Raw genomic sequence first — 17,144 nt, forward strand, 5'->3', positions numbered from 1 at the left:
TCGGACACCGATGGTTACAATGGGTTAGAGTGATCATGAAACTACATCCACAGCCTCTGGGTAAAGCAGGGAAATGCCTGCAGCCTTGTGCTCTGTCCACAGGACCTGAAGCTATCCACAAAGCTTGAACCACCAAGAAATAATGCAGAAGAGACATGAAGAAACTGCATTGCTTAAATGGCTGCTATGTGACAGCCGGCACTCCAGATAAAGCCAAACCAGGCTATGAGATCAATTGCTTTGCACACTCTATTACCTTGCTGAGGTAACAGAGTGCCTTTTTCTGAGCTCTTTGGATGTAAAGAGATGCCAAAAACCCTGCAAAGGTGTTGCATAGATAATTCTCTTGTCACCTTGGGGAGGGCACCATTGGCGGACGCTGAAGCTGCTGGGTTTCATACCTCTGAGTTGCTTTGTCCTTGAAATGTTCCTTGAAGGTTGTGTTGAAGCTGTTCCGTGTGTTAACATTTCATGTTCTATTAAAAAAAAACCAAAACACCTCACCTCAGCTCTGTGATCTAGGTCTTAAGTTTTAGGTTAGTTTCTCATTTGGGTACAAAAGGAAATTGAGTCACATCAGCCTGTTCAAATGAACTTTCAGAACTTGCTTTTGCTTCTTACTTTGTCAGCACATAGTTTGCCTTGACCAGCAGCAAGAATAAAGGTTGAAAGAGAAATGCATATATACTCATCAGAGATCCAGGTCAAGACTAGCACCACAAATAGACTTTAAGGAAGGAAAGAACTGGGCATGTCTGGTTCAACATTGGGAGAAACAGAAGACAAAGAAGAAAGGTGAAGGTTTAAATTATTAAGAAGAGAAAATGAAACAGAAGGAGAAGCAACAGCTGAGAGAAGAAGAACAAGGCCTGTTGGATGTTCAGACATGGGATGAGTCTCCGTGGAAGTGCCACTGACTGTGCCTATGCATGGGTGTAGCAGATTTCCTTTAAGCAGGGGCTAGATCCACAGCAGAACTCTAAGTTCTTGGTTTCATTTCATTTCTGCATGATTTCCTCTGCTTTCTGTGTCACTTTGTAAGAAAATTTTATGCTTGCCAGTCAGTATAATAGCAACCAAGGTTTCACATATGAACTTGAGAGCTCCATTCTCTCCAGGAACAACCATAAAACTGTGCTACTTTGTGTTATTGGACAGGTTTTCAGTTTTAGCTACTTTCAACCTAGGGTCATAATTGCTGATAATTTCAATTATTTATTAACATTAAACCTTCTATTGCTAGTGACTTATAAGAACTGAGCTACATATAGGTCAGAGTCATAAACAACAGTAAGGTAGGGAATACCTGTGTTACATTTTAGCATACTGTTTTTTCTGTGATTGCAGATGCAATCACAGTTCTTGCTCTGTCACTCCCGCTCTGTTAGACATGAGTCACAGGTGCTGGAAAGTGAGCAAATCATAGTCCATGGTTAGTGAACTTGCAGGATAATTCCTTTAATTTGCAAATCCCACTGACCCATGCGCATGAGGAATTTAATAACTTCAACTAGTAAATGGTCAACAAGGTTAGCAGGAGATTTGAGATTCTTGGACTAATCTTTTACTTACTTTGTTGCAGGTTTGCTTGAGAGGTTTCTCAGGCTTTGTTTGTCAGGATGGAAGAGGCTATTTGGCTTCTCTGTTTATTAGAAATAATAACATAGTTGCCTCAGTCATACCTATCTAATATGCCTCAAAAGTAGACATTATGGTTTATATAAGTAGAAGTAATATATCATGGGTTTCTGTAGAGGAATTTGGCAAAGTATATCAGAGGCAGGCTATGACTTGTTTTTTGAAACAAAACTTATTTCTTGGGTTTGGTGCAAGGAGATGAGACTTATTATTACAAGTTCAGGAGCTTGTCATTATTCTCCTGTGCTGGTACATACCAGTTTAGAGGTAAGTTAGACAATTTATGAATATCCTACTATTTGGTCTAGTTGCCCTCCAAAACCGGTAGAGGTTATTGCTGCTGTACATGATTCCAGAAAATTGATAATGCTGGCTTTAAAATGCCGTTGTACTTGGGGCAGCTGCAGAGCGCCACATGTGAGTCAAGGATCTGGCACTGACAGCATAACCCTTTCCTGGTCTCAAACACTTTCCTTTCTTCTTGAACACGCTGCCACCCATTCTCCTTGTCAAACTTAATTCCCTTTGTTTTCAGCCCCACAGCTTTTCTCAGAACTCTGTGTTTCTAGGGCTAGCCACACACAATGCAACTTTACCCCATTTTTCATGTTCTTCTGCTTGATAAATAGTCACAACCACAGAGCCCAAATTTTTCTTTCCTGATACTAATATGCAGAATTAACAAGCCTCTGAGGGAATTAGATCCCTGCAACAAATGTTTGCTTGACACAGAGCTGGGCAAGGCTTAATGTTTATTAAACTAAAAAGCAATTAGAAAGAAAACACATAAACCAATTAACTTATGTAGGAAAGCAGAGATCCTCACTGCACTGATAGCAGTTTTCAGTGAGTTACAGGAAGCATGGAGGATGCCCAAAGCACAGCGATGGCGCTTTCAAGATGGGATGAAGAGGTTGGTTTTGGGCAAGGCTTAATGTTTATTAAACTAAAAAGCAATTAGAAAGAAAACACATAAACCAATTAACTTATGTAGGAAAGCAGAGATCCTCACTGCACTGATAGCAGTTTTCAGTGAGTTACAGGAAGCATGGAGGATGCCCAAAGCACAGCGATGGCGCTTTCAAGATGGGATGAAGAGGTTGGTTTTGGGTTGTTTTTCCAAATTCCCATTGATCTTAAACTCCCAGAGATCTTGCAACTGTGCATTTGTGACCATGTCCTACAAAAATGAGCCTTACCTTTACTGAGGAAAGTTTCCCATTTTTCTGGAAGAAAGGCGCTGCTCATGTTCTGGATGGAGTTGCAGAGAGAGCACTAGAAGACAGGGACTAGGACTTTGAAAATAAAAAATGTTTGCATTTGTCAGGAAATTAGTTTATAATTTGATGATTCTAGAGGCGTCACCCAGTTTTGTCAAAACACACATCCCAAAAAAGCACATTTACTAGAAAACCAATGACCAAAAAGGATTTTGAATCAGCTTTCTAGAACCCCACCCATGAGCAAATCAGAAAAAATGGGTTAGCATTTATCTTTACTGGGAGGGGGTGGGAGGAGTGGGAATCAATATCAATAGTGTGAATTCTGAGATATAAAAGAAGTTTAATATCAGTATGAAACAGAAGATCTAGAGCATCTCCAATATATAGTGGTAATATTTCATGCAATTCTCAGTGATGAAAACTGTACTGGTTGTCTAAGTAGAAGATTTTTTAGTTCCTATCACTAAATAGAGATTCAAATACAAAACCTATGTTGCAGGCTACCAGCCTTTTACGATTTAATTTCCTGTGGGATTTCCAAAGATGCCTAGAGATGCAAGAGTGAGTTTGAAATTTGAATATTTCAGCTAGTGGATGCCACCGCAGAAGTTGCTTTCTTCAAGCCCCTGGAAGAAACGACAGGGCCAAGGTTTGTAAAACCTGCAGTGGGGCAAATCCACAAGCAGAGGAAACTCCAAAGCTGAGGCCATTTGTGCAGTGGACTAAGTCCTGTATTTACAAAAACTGACTCTCTCACCCTCAGAGTGCCTTGTCCATAGCATAGCCACCATTTGCAGAAGAAAATACAACAGAGAAAAAAGCAGTTCTTCAACACTCAATGATAGAAGTGGCTTAGGAAGCAAAGCGTTGTGCAGGCAAGAATAATCTGAAGATATTTAAAAAGAGATGATCATCATGTCTTTAAAGTATACCTCCTCTCTGCCCTGCCTTGGAAAAGGTTGTGTTGACTTCTTCAGAGATGCCAGTAGCAACCGGGAATGAACCTATGTGCTGGCCAGTCCATCACCTGTGGTAAGACCAGCAGTTCCAGCAGACCCACACATTTCTCAGGACAGAGTTGTCATTTTATATTCTAACCACAAATATCACTGGCATCATCAGATCTGGAAACTCAATGGTTTAATGAAAGATTGCCAAAGTTACCGAAAAAACTTACTCTACTGGGGTATCTCTCTAGGTCTCGGGTTTCTCTTGGGTCTACAGCACCCAGTTCTTCCTCTTTTCAGGAGGAGGTTGCAGACTTCTTAAATGACAACAGTGATTACCCCAGCTGCTCTGACTTAAATCCAGACCAGCACTTCTGCTCCTTCTAGTGCTATAATGATAAGTAGTGACCGCAGCTTTCTTACAGAAGGCTATTTCTTTACAGGAAACAAAAAATGGCCTTTAAGAGGAAAGACATTTAAAACAGTAAAGCAGACTCTATGCTTATTTAGATCTTACCCAGCTTTGCTATTTGCTGAAATGTGAGGAACCGTTACTTGAGAGCATGTCCCAAAGCAACTCAGAAAGGCTTTTTGCTCACTATATCAGATAATATCTTTAAAGTTCTATATATTATACATATTACTAAATAATTCAGCCACATTCAGCACTTGGAAGATGAAATAACAATGTAATTTCTGCTGCCTTTTTTCTAATTGGTAAATCTCTGTGCTTCCATTATACATGCTGTTTGCAGGAATGAAATAAAATGAATGCCATGCCGTATGTCTGTTTATACACCATACCCTCAACACATGGCAAAGAGAATATGTACAACCAATCAAAATGCTTTCATACTAAAATGATCACGATCCTAAGTACCATCAAACTGTCTACATCAATTCTTTCAACAGCTTTCACTGTTTCTTTGTTTTCTCAGTTCAAGGATTTGAGCAATTACTGTAATTGTAAGAACATTTCTACCCTAAAGCATAGATGGGCCATGGAGCTAATTAACATACTTAAAGCTAACTCTGTGAAAATCACATATGTGATAGGTTCCAAATGAACTGTTTAGCAGAGTCCTGTTGGACTTATCTTTCCATTGTAACAAAAATAGATTGTAGAACAAGAGATTGGGATGGAGGGGAACATTTAAAATGAAGTGATTGTCTTAATTGCTTTTCTTTCAACCACCAGCAGTTCTTAGAAGTGAAGGATGGGAGAAGCCTTTGTTAATGAAGAAGACACAGGGAGGAAATGAGTTTTGTATGTTCAACCTGAGGTTACTTTATAAAATCTTATACTCAACTACCAATCATTTTTGACTGACTGAAACTCAAATGAGTACAAAATGTCACAAGCTTGAAACTTGAGTATTTTAATGCATCAGTTGCCAACTGAAGAGAGGCATGGAGAGAGGGAGTCAAGAGCAATGAGCAAATCCTTCTATTCCTAATATTGTCCCACTGTAGGCAATCAGTCTTGGCTTCAAAGAGGTAGGAGAGGGCTACCTTTAAAAGCAGAAGGGGATCTTTAGGTTTCAGCAATTACCTCCCTTTGGGGGTAAAGGCAGCTTGTCTTCTGGTGCTTTTACTCCACTTCCCATGGGAGCATGCAGGGGTTACTGGGTGGTCAGTGCTCCTGAGCTCCAACAAGATTCTTCTGTCTCTGCTTATGGCTTGAAAGTCTCTGAGCAAACATGGTGGAGCAGAGATTAAGAACCTGCTGAACTTCATCCAAAAATTCAGTAGGGGTACATCCCCAGATCTAGGAATAGCCTTAAATCCATGCAGTCCAGCACAAATATAACACTTGCTAGTGATGCACTCCTTTCCCAAAGAGCAGAGGGAAAGACCGAGGCCTGTGGATGAAGAGGACAGACTGCCAGAAGCACCGTAGCTCTTAAGCCCAATGGGAGGGATAAAACCCTCCATGATGTTTAGAGATTGAGGAGAATGTTCAGCCCCAGGGACAAGGACTAGAAAAGGGGGGTAGAAAAGTCCTTAGAATCAGATAAGACAGCTGAGAAACGCTCAACAGTTTAAAAAAGGAAAAGGTAAATCAAAATAAAGTTGAATAGCAGGGCTAGCAAAAATAAGTTTGCTAAAGAAAGGAGAACTTTGCCTCTTTCATCCCCACGTACAGCAGGAACCAGGATTTGACAGTGCCCACATTGGACTGCTGCAATTCTGAAAAGGCATCTGTGGTAGTACGCATATGGAGGTTCATCCACAGGGTAAATATTCATTCTGGAAAGAATTAAAACGAGAAGCTGATGTTTCTTTAATCACAGCTGGTGGGCTACTAACATCCTTGCAAACCTGCCCGACTAATTTCCTATTGTGCAGTGACAGTGTTGTCAGCTGGCTGTTCGTACAGACCTCAGAGGGTACAAACCTTTCTGTAGGGAGATGCAGTAATCTGGACTGCGAAATAATTGAAAGGGCCTGAAGTCCTTGCTCAGCTCCCATTTTAAATACCTGGAATAGGGCTAGCTCAAGCCAACTCAGGTTTTATAAATCATAATGCTTTTAGATATGTTCCCTGAATACCTTTGAGATAAATAGAAGCCAAAAAAACAGCACAGGCATTTCTCTGCCTTATCTACTATTTCTTTCTCACTTGGAGGTCCATTCCCTGTTCATATAAAAGCCTTCTGGGTGGTACTGGCCTTAGCATCCTACAGCTGCCTTCCAAGGATGACAGAGCAGGCGGCTGTTTCCCCAGGGCTATCACTGACCCACGCTGCAGATTTACTGCCCATAGTGTTTTGCTTGCAGGATAACTGCAGCCACACACACACCTGCATGAGGAGATTTTTCCATGATCCAAATACCACACTTATTTACCTACTCCCACCACAGGTAACATGCCTTCAGCAGCTATTTACTCACTATGAGAAATAAGCTCAGGAGGAAAATTTTCTTTTCAAGAGGTCATACTTTTCCTCTAAGCAAATCCTGACCTCTTTGGAGATTTATTTTATTCAAATCTGAGAGAGAGAAAAAGTTGCCTTAAATATGATTAATAATTTGATCTAAATTGCAGACGAAATTCAGGAAGGGAGTTTACCTATGTGTTTCAAAGGTACATAGATGGATGTGTTTCAGTTGTACATTTTCAATGTACAAAATAGCAGAAATAATTGTAGCAGAAATAATCGTAGTAGAAATAAGCATCTTTAAAACATTATGTTTATCTGCAAAGCTGAAGTCCTAATTAATCTAAAAATTCAAAGTTACATTTCTTTGCATCAGAAGATGTAAACTCTCAAAAATAAATCCAGGGATTATGTCCTCAGTTCAAAGGAGGACAGTGCAAGAGGCAATTAACGCTTTTACTTTTTATTCTTTTTTCACTAAGCATGGTTCTAGGCATGACTGTCAAACTGTTGTTAGCCAGCATCAACCAGTTGTTACCTATGAGAATCTAAAAATTAATTGATTTTAAAGGTTGCTTGTTAGATCCTCCTGATACTTGAAAACCCTCCTGATTAAAAAGTGAATAAATAACAGTTTTTTCCTGTTTGAGCCTTGGGGATTTTTTCTTTGCATGTTCAAATTTAACAGTTTGAATAAAAATAAGGTTGTATCAAAATCCAATTTTATTTTCTAAACTAAAGCTCTTTGGTGCAATCCAAACTACCAGTTTAAGGAATTTTACAGTCTTTTAACTCCTTCTTTAAAAATGTGGCTTAAATTCTGAAGTGTGGTGGGTTGATCCTGGCTGGCAGCTAAGCCCCCACCCACTCACTTGCTCAGTTCCCCCAGAAGAAAGGGGGAGAGAATCAGAAGGGCAAAAGAAGAAAACTCATGGGTCAAGACAAAGACAGTTTAATAAGTGAAGAGGAGGGGTGGAGGAGGGAAAAAAATAATTAAGTGATGCAAAAACAATCATCACTCACCACCGGCAGACTGATGCCCAATCAGTTTCTGAGCAATGGCTACTTTGGAAAAAACTCTGCCCCTCCGAGTTTTACTGCTGAACATGATGTTATATGGTATGGAATATCCTTTCAGTGAGCTCAGGTCCACTTTTCCAGGTGCACTCCCTCCCCATCTCTTGCCCACCCCCAGCCCACCAGCTAGAGGGGCAGACTGGAAAAGCAGAGAAGGCCTCAGTGCTGTGCAAGCACAGCTTAGCAAGAGCTAAAACACTGATGTGTTATCAGCACTGTTTTGGTCACTAATCTAAAACACAGCATGGTACAGGCTGCTATGGAGAAAATTAACTCCATCCCAGCCAGACCCAGTGCAGAAAGGAAAAATGCAATTTTGAAGCAAACAGTTGAAACATTCTGAAAATGTAACAAAATATGAATATTTTCAAAAAGAAAGCTTTTGTTTGGAAAAATTAAAAAATAAAATTTTAAAAGAAGTATGTGAGATGGGTTGACTCTGGCTGAACGCCAGGTGCCCACCAAAGCCGTTCTATCACTCCCCCATCCTCAGCTGGACAGGGGAGAGAAAAATATAACAAAAACTTGCGGGTCGAGATAAGGACAGGAGAGATCATTCACTAATTACCGTCACGGGCAAAACAGACTCAGCTTAGGGAAAATTAACTCAATTTATTACAAATCAGCCAGAGTAAGGTAATGAGAAATAAAACAAAATCTCAGAACACCTTCCCACCACCCCTCCCTTCTTCCCGGGCACAACTTCACTCCCGGATTTCTCCACCAAACCCCCCCAGCGGCACAAGGGGGACAGGGATGGGGTTTACGGTCATCACACGTTATTTTCTGCCGCTTCACCTCCTCAGGGTGAGGGCTGATCACACTCTTCCCCCGCTCCAGCGTGGGGTCCCACCCACGGGGTCAGTCCTCCACGAACTTCTCCAACGTGGGCCATTCCCACGGGCTGCAGTTCTTCACGAACTGCTCCAGCATGGGTCCTTTCCACGGTGTGCAGTCCTTCAGGAGCAGACTGCTCCAGCGCGGGTCCCCCACGGGGTCACAAGTCCTGCCAGAAAACCTGCTCCGTGGGCTCCTCTCTCCACAGATCCGCAGGTCCTGCCAGGAGCCTGCTCCAGCGCGGGGTTCCCACGGGGTCACAGCCTCCTTCGGGAACCCACCTGCTCCAGCGTGGGGTCCTCCACGGGCTGCAGGTGGATATCTGCTCCACCGTGGACCTCCCTGGACTGCAGGGGGACAGCCTGCCTCACCAGGGTCTTCACCACGGGCTGCAGGGGAATCTCCGCTCCAGCACCTGGAGCATCTCCTCCCCCTCCTTCTTCACTGACCTTGGTGTCCGCAGGCTTGTTTCTCTTACATGTTCTCACTCCTCTCTCCAGCGGCTGTTTCTCACTCTCCCAACTTTTTTTCCTTCTTAAAAATGTTATCACAGAGGCGTTACCACTATCACTGATTGGCTCGGCCTTGGCCGGCGGCGGGTCCATCTCAGAGCCGACTGGTATGGGCTCGCTCTCTCTCGAACACAGGGGAAGCTTCCAGCAGCTTCTTACAGAAGCCACCCCTGTAACCCCCCCCGCTACCAAAACCTTGCCACATAAAACCAATACAGTATGTTCAGAAACTTTTCTGGAATGTGGATTAATCCAGAAAACAATCTTTCTAAGGTGCAATTTTCATCTGAATGAACCATACTTACTTACGTAATAAGGACTTAATATTTTTGCAAAAGCATCTGTCTCTAGTAGCAAAAAGCCCGCTTACTGCTTGTAGAGGAAGGCAGGGGCAGAGTGGGGTGAGTTACAAAGGCTTTGGTCACCGGAAGATGGGGCATATCAGGTGGGCGAGGACCTCAGGTGTAAGGGTCAAACACAGCTTTGAAGGACCACTGAAGAGGGGCTGGCAGGAGTAAGTAAGTGGCAATCAGTTAGAAGCACAGCTCCTCAGTGCTGGGTCTGATATTCTTCAACATCCTCACCACGAGCTGCATAACAGGACAGAGTGTTGCATATAACACCAAATGGGAGGGAGCAGAAATATGCCAGAGATCAGGGTTGCTGTTCAGAGGGACCTCAACAGACTGGGGGAATGGGCCAGCAAGAATCTTACAAGGATATTAATAATAATTTGAGGGTGGTGCAGCTGCGGGCCAGGAGCCCAGAGAAGGTATTCAGATTTTCTGTCCTTAAAGATTTTCAAAACACAGCTAGACACAGTCCTGGGCAGCCTCATCTAACTTTGAATTTAGCCATGCTTTGAGCCAAGGATAGGACTAGATGACCTCAAGAGATCTCCTATGATCTATTTTTACCTATGATTCTGTGGTTTTAACTCATCTTAATACTGCAGAAGTCAATCTCCCTTCCACATCTTTACTTCATGTTCACAGCCTTGCGAAGGTTCAAGTTACTAAATCTGGTTACTAAATATAGTAACTAACTTGCAGCAATTATTAATGTGGAACATTTAGTAACACAAATCTAAATTAACATTTGCTCCTACACACATTCTGACCTCCAGGACAAGATTTTGTCCTTGCTATTATTTTATCAGCTCAGAGTTTTTCTGTTATAGCAAAAATACACCTTGACATTAAAATACGTGAAACCACTTGCCCTGGTTTCAGGTGGGGTAGAGTTAATTGTCTTCCCAGTAGCTGGTACAGTGCTATGTTTTGAGTTCAGTATGAGAAGAATGTTGATAACACACTGATGTTTTCAGTTGTTGCTAAGGAATGTTTAGTCTAAAGTCAAGGATTTTTCAGCTTCTCATGCCCAGCCAGCAAGAAGGCTGGAGGGGCACAAGGAGTTGGGAGGGGACACAGCCAGGGCAGCTGACCCAAAGTGGCCAAAGGGGTATTCCATACCATGTGATGTCATGGCCAGTATATAAACTGGTGGGAGTGGGGACGGGGGGATCGCTGCTCGGAGTCTAACAGGGCGTTGATCAGCAGGTGGTGAACAATTGCCCTGTGCATCATTTGTATATTCCAATCATTTTATTATTACTGTTGTCACTTTATTAGTATTATCATTATTAGTTTCTTCTTTTTCTATTCTATTAAATCTTTCTTATCTCAACCCACGAGTTTTACTTCTTTTCCCAACTCTCTCCCCCATCCCACTGGGTGGGGGGTGAGTGAGCAAGCGGCTGCATGGTGCTTAGTTGCTGGCTGGGGTTAAACCACGACACCACTTTGGTCCAACATAATTATTATTTTTTTCATTTTCACTTCACCAGTAACTGCAGTGGTTTCACACTCCTACACATTTTTGTAAAAAGTGTTGTTATGGTGATGTATTTCACATGCTGTATTTTTCCATATGCCTCTGTTACCACTTTTTTTTGTGTCCCTTGTATAGTTATCAGTATGCCCCTGAGTGACCAGTTTGGGGCATTTAACCAAGGAACAGCTGAGATTTTTTCTTGCAGATTCATTTTTGTCTCACAGCTTGGCTTTACTTATTTGTCCATGAACCAACTGCTTGCTGTCTCATTCCGCTTGTCAGGTCTTTCATCTGTTCTTGTGATTTTGCTGCTTCCTGTACTTCATATTCATTGAGGTGAAAAGTTTGCTGGTGTGGTTTGCCAGCCTTGTTTATCCTCCACACCTCACTGCTGCATTACAAAGAGCTAAATCTCTCCTAAAGCACCCGAGAAGGCTCAGCCTTTCAAATTGCTTAATTGACTGAACATTAATACTGCTCAGTGGAAGAGGTATCAGCTTGGGTTTGCAGTCTGCTATTAGTGGTGGACAGAATGAGAAATCCACTTCACGTGTGATTATTTTTTGTTATTTTTTTGTGACTGAGTTTCCAGGTCGATTGTTGTTGAGACAAAGTAAAATGCATGAAAGTGTGCAATATCCACTCAGCAGCCCTTAAAGGAGCATACTCTGAATATCAGAGCAGCGTTACAGTAAATTGCCTTTTTATTTATTACAAGATTACATACAGAGGGGATAACAGCAGAGCTAACGACACTGTGCATATATATGGGTTACATTAGTAATGAGAAACAGCTACGCTAATTAACTCTGCTCCCTAATGAAATTACACTCATGCAGTGAAAGATATTTATAATAAAGTCAATACTAAACCAAAGTATATCAGTTTCTAATTCCTTCACTATGGCAGGGTGGCATAAACAACATCATGAGCATCACGGAACAGTAGTCATTGACAGAGAGGAACAGGGACTTGGTGTTGGTAGGCTGAGGTTGTTCCAGTTTCCACCAAAGAGAACCATAGCTTCCTTCCTTCACCCCTTCCTCTCCCCCAGACATGCAGACTGGTAAATTAGTGAACTGTTATTTCTCACTTTTTAAGCTAGTTTTGGAAAAATAACTTGACACATTAATTTGCACATGTAAATTCCTTAAAAGCAACGTAAGCTCAAAATGTAAGCTTAAGTAGAAGAAATAAAGCAGCATTTTTTCCCACTGAGTTCACAATTACTCTTGTGATCGAGACAATTGTGACAAGGGCTGCTGATGCTTCCATTTTGCCCTGTAACTTTCAGTCAACTTGCTTGCTGGTCTGTCCTGGGGACAGTCACATCCTCTCCATTGTTGCCAGCTGGATGTTGACTTGGCCATGCCTTCTTATCTCAGATGTCAACCCATGTTGTTCTACCTGGCCAGCCTGGTCTGTCCATGCTCGTTCATCCTGTTGGTGAAAACAGAGGTCAGCTTTGGAGTCTGGGGTAGCTAGCGGTTGTCCACTGGCCATGGACTCTGGTGGCAAAACGCTATGTGTCTATATGGTCTGTGTGGGTAGAGGCTTCTGATGTAGTGGGTGAATTTCATCTGACAGAGACCCAGATGCAGGCTCTGTTGCAGCCTCAGCTCTAGTGGCAGTACCAGTGGGGTCCTCTGGAGCTTCATGGGCTGTGGGGACAGCTGATGAAGCAGGGGTGGTCAGCACAGAGGCCAGGTCCTCCTCAGTCATTAGGCTGTGGATGATATCCATTGGAAGAGAGGTTGAGATGAGCCCACACCTGGGATCTGTTCCAAACAGAGCTGAGTATGATGCACAGTGTATACAGATGGGTTAAAAGATGGCATTTTGGTCCATGGATGAACACTGGGGGAGAGGTAGATAGCAGAGGAAAACGCAGTCAGCACAGAAAATGGATGGTTTGTTGCCTGTTGCTTGGAATGCTGACCATAGAGATAAGAGAGCTGAGCAATACTGGGGGAGGACGGGCAGCAGGCTGTTGCACAGCACAGCTGTGTGCATGATTGGCGCATGACTGCTGGATGATGACAATACGACGCATGTACAAAGCCCATGAACCAATAGACAGGGTGGCTATGGCTCGTGCAGCACGCCTGGCCAGTGAGTGCATGCGTCATAGGCTCCCTGTGTTACAATCGAGGCATGTTTTGGCACCCGCCGGCCACGTGTGCCAAAACCCGTTCCTCTGCAAATGTATAAATACCGGGATTTTTCCGAAAAGCATCAGGCTGGTGTATAGCAAGGCCACCGTTGCCTCCGTGGGGATGCCCACGTAAAGCTGGCACCTACCGATTGCTGGGCTGAGCTCATGGTGCAAGATGGCACAAGAATGTACGGATGGTCCATCTTCCTCACAGTCCTCGGGTCGGTATGTTAACTTGCTTTACAAGATACCCTTAGCATAACGCACATCTGTAGTTAATAAATGCTTGCTTTTTCCCCTTATAGTCAGTGTGTGTGTGTGTTTGCCTTCTTGGGAATCGTCCAAACCACCCTAAAACACACCGTTTATTCCCAAGTGGTGAGCTGAATTCTTACAAGCTGCACAAAGCATATTCCCATAGACCAGTCCCACAAATTATTGCCTGCCATCTATTCCATGAGCATCTCCTTAATATTGCTGTTCAGATGCTCTGCTAGTTCTTGGCTTTGAGAATGTCCTGGTTTTCCATGAACCAAGCTGAGCTGAGGTCACAAATACTTTAGTTCTTGCATGACTGGAATAATGAATTGTGTTCCATCATGACCCTGCAATACCACAGGGGCTCCAAAAGTGAGAAAGAGGTCAAGAAGCTGTAGAGTCATCTCAGCTGCTTTTTTTGACATAAGTGGACAGAGAACAAAAGATTTGGTGATGCTGCCCTGCTACACCATTATCCACTTCAAGCTGCCTAGACACAAGGACTGCATATTGTTAAAGTCAATTTGCCCCCATGCTAAGTGCTCCTTGTTGAGAACAGACCAACAAACCATTCCAAGTAGTGCCTTCTTTTTTCTTGGAACGCTACACAGAAGGATTTGAAGTGCTCAACAGCATCTCTGGTGATGTTTGCATACTTAGATGACAAGTGTTTCGCGACAAGGTCGTGACCACCATGACCACTAGCCATATGTGCTTTTTTGATGATATATGTATCCTTGATGCTCAAATAATACGTCTTCTTTTGTCTGTCTCCTCTTAATCAGCTTCTCAGTGTCTCCACATTGTAGAATTTCATATCTGAAATGAGAGAAATAGCAAGCAGTTTATTAGCAATAATGCTGTGTATCTAAATGGGGAAAGCAGTGATGTATACACCTAGAGTTAAAAAAACAGAAAAAGCAGAAAAAGTAGGTTCTCCATACTTAGTCTGTAAGCATGTAGTATTCATGTTTTGACTTTGAGTTGGGATTCTGTTTTGTCTTCTTTATGTCAGCAATAGGTGCACAATATTCTGCTTTTGGGATCATGTACTTGGAGCATTTCTTATACTTTTTGTATAGTTCTTCTTTAAATATAACTTCAAAGCCCTGAGGCATCTTCAGGAATGATTGCTTAGCAAGGAGAGAAATCTGATTCAACTCCCTCTTATGTACAACTGCTCTTGCACCAATTTCTGACATACGGTACAGTCACATTGTAAAACCAGTCATATTGTAAAATTACTGAATTCTTCAGCCATTTCTCAAAATGACTTCCAGATATTTTGCAAAATGACAGAAAATAGTAGGCAGGTATTATGCAAAATATCTAATCACTAGCTTTTTGAGCTTATTAGCTTAAAAGCCAACAGAAAGAGCTGTTTTATTTAATTTTATTCCCCAAACTGTTCAAAACCACACAGTATATTGTAAAGCGAACTACATATCATATTTTCTAAAATAAAGGCTCTTGTGAGGTCAACTTTACTTTGTAAAATTTGCAGCTGTTTTTAATTTTTTTGTTCCATTGGATTGATATTTGAAACACCTGACCTTCCCCACTAGAACAATAGTGACAATAGTTCACATTTTGTGAAATACTAGAAACCATTAGGCATTTCAGGTCATGACCAAGTAAAGGATGAAGTCCAGTGGCGTAATAAAATGGCCATTATTTTCTGAAATGCCTAAACCCAGTCATTTTATGTGGCTGAAGCTGTCATTTTATGAAAGAACTGCAAATTTCCATATTTTTTTTTCTTTTTCAAAACAACTGCTTTCACAGTATCATCATAATATATACAGATTGTCTGTTGTTTGGTTTAAACTTCTGAAGGCCAGTTTACTGTAGAGATGTTTTTATTCTTGCAAGCTGAATTTAACACACAAACTGCTTTTCATTACGTGAAACTTTGTGGTGCTATTTCTAGTGTATGGACACCTTTCATGTCTTGAGCAGATCCTGATTCAGCTGTTCCTTCTGTAGCAGAGGACAGGAACTGCAGTCTGTATCCATGTATGTGGAGTTCCCAACCATTCGTGTTTCTCTGCATGCAGCCCCCAGACTGGTGAGGCTCTCCTTCTCTCCAAGGGTTTGATTCAAGGTTGTCTGCCACAGGATTTTCCATCAATGCAGATACAGTCTGTGCTGCCCTTTCTTATTTTCTTGCTTTCTCCCGTGCTTTTGTAGCACCTGACTAGTGGACTCTCTGCAAGGTCTCACATATGCTGACGAAAAGCATTGGGAAGACAAAGTCCTATCTGCAATTCTTACACACCTCTGTTAGAGATCATAGTGCCACCACTATGGTATGCCTCCTGCCTCAGCCATAGGCAGGTTGTTGTGTTTCTTTGTGCTGTAGACCTCTAAAACAGATGAGAGGCTGTGAGGTCTTTTCTATGAATCTCCTTCCCTTAGCATGCAGTCCCTGCTGAGCACAAGTCAGGGTCTTGCTTCCCAGGTTCAGATGAAGCATTTGGAGATGCTATTAAATTTGTGTGCTAACATCTGTCTTGCCTGTTTTGTTGGCATTGGGCACATGGCCCTTCCTGACCATGACCCTGCTATGGATGGGGTTGCCTGTGGATTTGATAGCTGAACCTCCAGTTGGCTGTGTCTTACCCTTCCCAGCTATGGGACTCGCACCATTTCCATCAGCAAGACCTCAGAGTCAGGTGAGCCCCATGGGTGGCACACAATTCATTGAGGGCACAGCTACCAAAGCTAAAGAGCAAAACCAGCCAGGCACTCCCAAACTGGAGGCATTACTGGGAGAAAGGGAAGTGTTACTGGTTGAAAGGGAAAGCAGCCGGCCAGACTGTCTGCTGCCTCACCGGGGGAAAGAGGACTATATATTACTTACAGTTACACTTCAGGGAATGTATACTGTATATTATCTTTATTGGTATTTCTTTTCTCAACAAAAATCTGGTTTATTAAGCAGCTGTTTGCAAGTAGGGAAAATGACCTCGCTGAGTACCAGAAAGTTTAGTTTGATTTTCTGAAGTTTCTGTCTGGGAGGTCAAGCTGGTGTTTTATTAATGACTCCTTGACTTTTGAAACCAGCCCTTGTTTCCAATTAAGTCCTAGCCAGAGGGTTTACTTATAGGGAAAGTGCACACAAAGCCCTATTTCTCTGAGAGCAGTAGAAATGAGTGACTTTATGGGTCGGAAATGTCCAGTCCTGCAACTCTATTGAGGTTTCTGTTCAGGAACTGCTGCCTCTGCTGCCTTTGGGGGTTGCCATGCCCATCTCTCCCCACCCCTGGAGACAGCATCAAGTGCCTGAAACCCCCTTCCTGGCCTGCAGCTGTGGGAGGTCCCTCCTTTCTCTACCAGCACCTCTAGTCTAAGGCACCCTAGTCCTTAGGAGCACACAGAAATTGAAATGTCAGGTGATGTGGATCTGTGGAGAAGTGCCTGGAAAGAAAAGATCTGAATCCTAAGAGGAATTAGACAAGTAGGATTACAGTCTGATAAACGCCCCGAAGCAGCGTTGCTGCAAAAAGCAATCTTGCTGTATTTATCCTTGCATTGACACTGTTTTCCATGACTCCTTGGTAAGCTAAAGAGGAAACTGATGCAGCTGAAAGCCATTCAGCAGAAGAATCCCAACCCTATGGAAAGAACGATGTGATAGTGGGAACAAGGAGTGGCAGAGGGCAAGTTTGCTCCCATCAGTGAGAGTGCCACTTTTTGGCAAGTTTAAGCGTTCAATAAGCAACATGAGATGAAGGTCGTAGACATGGTCTATGTTATCTTGCCTCTTTGCAGCAGAAACC

Source organism: Buteo buteo, chromosome 2, assembly GCF_964188355.1.
Source record: "Buteo buteo chromosome 2, bButBut1.hap1.1, whole genome shotgun sequence".
Taxonomy (NCBI): domain Eukaryota; kingdom Metazoa; phylum Chordata; class Aves; order Accipitriformes; family Accipitridae; genus Buteo; species Buteo buteo.